Consider the following 6093-nt stretch of genomic DNA (forward strand, 5'->3'; position numbering starts at 1 on the left):
CAAATGTTTTATCATCTATGGACTTTTCAATTCATAAGTTTCAGGTTCCTTTCATTTCCTTCCACTTCAGGTTCATTTTTGCACACAAAATTTTTTCATAACATGGACCAGTTTCAAAGAGTGTATATGCTTTAGAATAACTGAATAATTGCAGTGTGAAAAATATTGCATTTTTTGTACTTCCCCTACTTATCACTTCTGGACTATATTCATAAAAAATGACTTTTATGTATTATTAATGTAACACCTCTAATAGTATTCATACATAAGTAATTATAAATTTTAACTTTTATTCATTAAATTGAAAAGGTTGAGAGAATTGCTGACATTCAAAGGAGTTTCACAAGACTATTTTTAGCAGGTGCTTCAGGAAAAAAAAAACACATGTAATTGTAAAAATTACAGGTATTTAATTGTTCTGTTTATTTCTTGAGATACCATCAGCATAGTAAATATATATAAAGCTTACTTGTTATACTAAAAGATCATCTCTTGGATAGCTGACAGTTTTCTTTCTTGAGGCAGAAAATTTCTGTATTTTTTGCATTTTTTCCTACCGATAAATACAATATAAATTCTAACCACAACTAAGGGGCTAAATAAATCATAATAATGGAAAAAAAAATGATGAAAGGACTTTTGTGATGATAGGACAATTATAATTCCACAAAAAAAAATATCAACTACATCCTTGTGTTAGACGCTGTGTTGAGGGACATGGTTTAGTGAGAACTGTTGGTGATAGGTGGATGGTTGGATGGGATGATCTTGTAGGTCTTTCCAAACCTTGGTGATTCTATGATGCTATGATAAACCAATTACTCATTAAAGTATTTAGCACAGGACTAGCTTCACTGTATTTAGTGTAGTTCCAAGGAGTAAAAAAACAATGACAAGTCCTTAGGGCAGTAGATTTCTTCCTTTTTCAGTGTCAGAGAAGATGGTGATTAGCCTTTCCATCAGAGGTCCTTACTTCTCATTTGATCATTTGTTTTTGCTGGGCCCTCAGATTAAACTGCGCCATATATGAAACATCATTTCTTCTTGTCCCTTCTCCTCTGAAAACAGTAGCAATATCTTTCAAGTATCCATTAATTTTGACTGGTTCCATATTACCTGTAGGTGAATGCTATGAGATTTCTGTTTCCTCTGCCAAGAGCAAGGAGTATTTTTTTTCAAAATGGGGGTGAAGCAACCAGGTTACAAAGTAGAGTCTTAGAATACAGAATTAGTGAAAAGAAGGGAAAAAGCAAGAACAAGGCCCCCTCCCAGAGGCTGTCTGCCCCACTTCCTCTTGCTCTTAAAGTTCTGTTGTCTTATCTTGTCATCCTGTTGCAACTATACTTCTGGAAATCTTGAAAACTGATTTCAGCTTCCAAAAATATCAACTGATTAGCTGTTTAAGTCCCTTTACACAACATCCCTCCCTTTGCTAACATGCTCTGGGAATGTACTGCTCATACAGTAATATTTAACATTGGTGTAGCCTCACCTTGAATATTGTGTATAAATCTCAAAACTGTCCAGAGGAGGTCAATGAAGCTGGTAAAAGAGCTGGAAGTTATGTTCTATGAAGAGAGGATGAGAACCCTTGCATTCTGGAGAAAATAAGGGTGAGAGGTGACCTCACTGGTCTCTACAACTTCGTGAGGAGGGAAACCAAAGAGCGAGGTGCCAGTCTCTTTTCCCTGGTAACTGATGATAGGATGCATGGGAATGGCACAAAGATGTGCCGGAGGAGGTTCATATTGGATATTAGGAGAAATTTCCATTAGGACAAGCACTGCATTTGGGAAAACAAAGACTAATCCCCCACTTTGACTAACAAAAGGCCTGGGGATATGTGACCAAGTGGTTGTTACACAGGTATAAAAGGTTGTAAGCATAAACAATAAGGGGTCTTCGTTCTGCACTAGCAATGGGGTCTGTGACTCAACTGCAAAAACTGCACATCTTTCTAGTGAGGTGGATGATGTACCATACCAGTTAAAGGTATTTTGATAGTACCCTCAATAACATGCTTTAAGTTTAGCCCTGAAGTGGTCAGGCAGTTGTACTGGATGATATTTAAAGGTCCCTTCTACCTATTCTATTCTATTCTATTCTATTCTATTCTATTCTATTCTATTCTATTCTATTCTATTCTATTCTATTCTATTCTATTCTATTCTATTCTNTCTATTCTATTCTATTCTATTCTATTCTATTCTATTCTATTCTATTCTATTCTATTCTATTCTATTCTATTCTATTCTATTCTATTCTATTCCGTCCCATTCCATTCTCATTCCATTCTCATTCCATTCTCATTCCATTCTCATTCCATCCCATTCCATTTTGTACTTTACATCCACAGCCTGTTGATCTTGTTCTGTCTGTATTTTTTTTTTGTTGAAATGTTTTGTTTGTTTTCTTGAAATTAACGAAAAACTAAAGCAAATTACTTTCACCTTGCAAGATTAGTAAAGTTCCGTTTAAGATTTAGTATACTGTGGAAATGGGTCAGTTTGTCAGAGAGTCTGCAGGTGGACATGCTCTACCCCTGCTGAAATGACCACTAGTAAACTGTCCTTGGTGTACAGATATAATTTGTGAGATCACTCCCTCCTGGACTAAGTTCACCTGTTGTTGCTCAGCAGTTCTGCATAGTTTCATAAGATAATGAAATTGGTCTGGAAAAGTGTTGCCTCACCTTTGCAAGGCCCTCTCCTTCAACAATTCTTTATCTCATTAGTATGATGACCTCCTTTTACTCTTCTACTGAGTGTTTGGGACACAAGCCCTTTGACTTCTCAGTTTCTTTCAAATCCTTACCTTTTTAAAAAAGAAGGACATAAAACTATGAGAGAAAATCCAAAGGAGGGCTATCAATATGGTGAAAGAAACGGATGGGAAGATATATGAGGAGAGGCTGAAGTCACTTGGTTTCTTTAACCTAGACAAGAGGATACTGGAGGAAGACCTTACGGCTTCCCTCAAAAGAGAGAGAAGAGGAACAGGCACCAGTGTCTTCTCTCTAATGACAGTGACAGAACACGAGGGAACAGTAGGAATTCACACAAGGGGAGAATCAGGCTGGATACTAGGAAAAGGTTCTTCACCAGAGGGCTATCGGGAATTAGAACAGGCTCCCAGGGGTAGTAGTCATGGGATCAAGCCTGCTGGAGTTCAAGAAGCATTTGGAAAATGCTATCAGAAATGTGGTTTGAATTTTGGGTGGTCCTGTCAGGATTTGGACTTGATCCTGTGGGTCTCTTCCAACTTCTTCTACAATTCTATGAATGTGAAAGAAAGTGAAAGAAATGACAGACACATTATAGTGCAATCATTATGACAATGATGTCAAATCTTTATGTAGAGTCTTAATCATAAAATATAGTCATCTAAATTACTTAGGTAACATAAATCTCTTCTGCTTTCTCATGAGAACTAATGTATGTGGAAGAATTCTGTTAAAGGACAATAAACAGAATAGATTAAGATTGAAAGATCAATATACACATACTGCTGAATTAATAGATATCTTCTAGCCCTCAAAAGAGGGCATGTAATTACTCTGCTTTAAAGAATGATTCGAAAGTTCAACTGAAGGAGAAACTGAATGTGCTTATGTAATCAATGCTATAATACTGTTAAGGACTACCTGTCTGAATTAAAAGTACAATACCACTCCTCACAAAAAAATAGCTGCTAAATCTCTGCATAAATAAATAGACAAAGATTACATTTATGTTAGTGTGTATAGTAGGTAAGATGCCGTTCTCCATCTCTGAGACATGTTGTCCCAGTATGAATCATGTTCATCCAACCAAATTCTCTTACCTTCCTGACAGATGTCTAAATAGCACATTCAGCCTGCTCGGAGAGATCTCTGATCTACACCAGTTTCCAAACACTTCCCATTAAATTTCTGTAAGACAGATGTTCAAGATCAAAATCGTTAACAGTGACCAAGCTAAGAATTAAACAGTGTGAACAAACAAACTTCAAAACTTCATTCACTTTAGCTTATGATAAAAGGTATACGCACTCATAGCTCTATTAGGATGCCTGTCATAGATATAAAAACCAATACCTTCTGTAAGGATTTCATAAGGTGTGGAATGAATGTTTAAGTGAGTTTGAATGTTTGAATGTCATTAAAGAGCATTTCCTTCAATGCTCTTTAAGCTTAGAGATTTGGAAAGTTCATATTCTCAAGATGCATTTCATTATAAGAACTGTGTATTCCTTTCTTGCCTATGCTGGAAACATATACATGATTTATTTTATTTTATTTTATTTTATTTTATTTTATTTTATTTTATTTTATTTTATTTTTTGCTTGGACACTTATGTGTAATCAAAATAATGTCCTTCTGGAAAAGCTCAAATTCATTTCTTCATTCATTTAACAGCATTCTGCTTTGGCCTGTAGGATATGTTCTTATTGAATTATCTTTTAAGATCATCAAATTACTTCAAATACTCATGAAGAAATAGTGTAACCTTTGTTTGATGCTTGGACATACAAAATTATAATTGTTAAGTTAGTAAAACTTGAAAACAGTAGTTTTTGGAGTTATAAAGATAGATATTAACAATTTGACTTTCTGTTCTTTCATGTTGTCCAGCTATTCCAGACCTTTCTCTATCCCTCATTGTTGAGGATCTTTCCACAGACCAGTGTTCCTTAAAATCCTTTTTAACAATTTTGACGGTACCTTTTTCACAAGACTAGCTGACAGGATTGTTTCTTGCCACAATAAAACTCATAATTTTGTTTGGATCTTGTAAGTATGCTATCTAAGCTCTAGATACATCTTTCCTGCCTTACTTCTGTCAATGTTTTTGCACTATCAGTATACAAAAATATTAAAATAATACTAAAGTACATTATAAATAAAATACTACAGACTCATTTTGAGTTTTCTAAATGAATCCAAAGTTTAAAAAGTCCTCTAAGAAGTTTTACCTTCTTGGAGGCTAGGATTTAGAACCATAAAATCGCAGTTCTTTGCAGAATTATTTTAGAGTTCTTATCTGGAAGCTAACCAGCCTTCTTAAAAATAATTACATTTTCCAGTATAATGAGGGAACTGATAGAGCCTTAACAATAGCATTATGACTGTGAACTGTAATCATTAATAATTGTTACTGCTCTGTGTAAAAATCTCTGTTTATATGACACAGCAAATTCTACCAAAACAGCTCTAATATGTATGGAGTTATTGAATAACTTTCCATTTCCTATGGAGAAGTAAGAAAAGTTATTATTTTTAGAAAAAAAAATTACCCAAGCAATAGCACATAATTTCAACCTATCAGATTGTTGGGTCTGTACGATGATGCCAAGGGGTGGTAGCATGGAAACTCCCCTAACGGGAATTCCAGTTCCATTCTCAAATTGGAGATGGCCATTTGATAATTTTCATCACTCTACAAGTCCTCAAGGATTTCATATATATTGGGCTGTAGGTGCGTGTGGGCCTGGACAACACCGAACACGACTCCCCAATGGAGAGGAGTTGTGCTGGGGCACGGAAAACCCTTTGCCTGCATCTACAAGTCCACCACCATTAGCAGAACAGTTGTGTAATGAAAATAGTTTTCCTAGGTTTGAAATACAATGTCCATGGGAATCAGTAGTGCTGAATAAAAACGGGAGTAAAAATTTAGGAAGCTTTAAAGACCTTCCTAAGAACATTACTCATTGTCCAGGATCAAAAGGAAATTGTCCTATCGCTATGCAAATAGCATTAAACAATAGCGTGAGGTTTGGGTGCCCTCCAAAGGGCTTATGGTGGTTGTGTGGTGATGGATATGCAAGAAAGACTTTAGCGGAAAGTTGGGGTGGTGCATGTACTGTAGGAGCCCTAGCACCGATCCTTTCTATGCATGATCGGACAAATCCCCTAATGGGATACCTCCGTACATACTGGAAGAGGGTAGGGAGGGCATTAAACCCCTTAGTGGAAAAACCCACTAGTTTCCATAGTTTCGTTAGATGGTTCATTCCCTTTCTTGGGGTAAGCGAGCTAGAAAAAGCAATTGTTAATATTTCAGCTACCCTAGAAATGATAGAAAATGCTACAATTGATGCAATTAGGGGCT

This window comes from Numida meleagris, chromosome 1 (assembly GCF_002078875.1).
Source record: "Numida meleagris isolate 19003 breed g44 Domestic line chromosome 1, NumMel1.0, whole genome shotgun sequence".
Classification (NCBI taxonomy): domain Eukaryota; kingdom Metazoa; phylum Chordata; class Aves; order Galliformes; family Numididae; genus Numida; species Numida meleagris.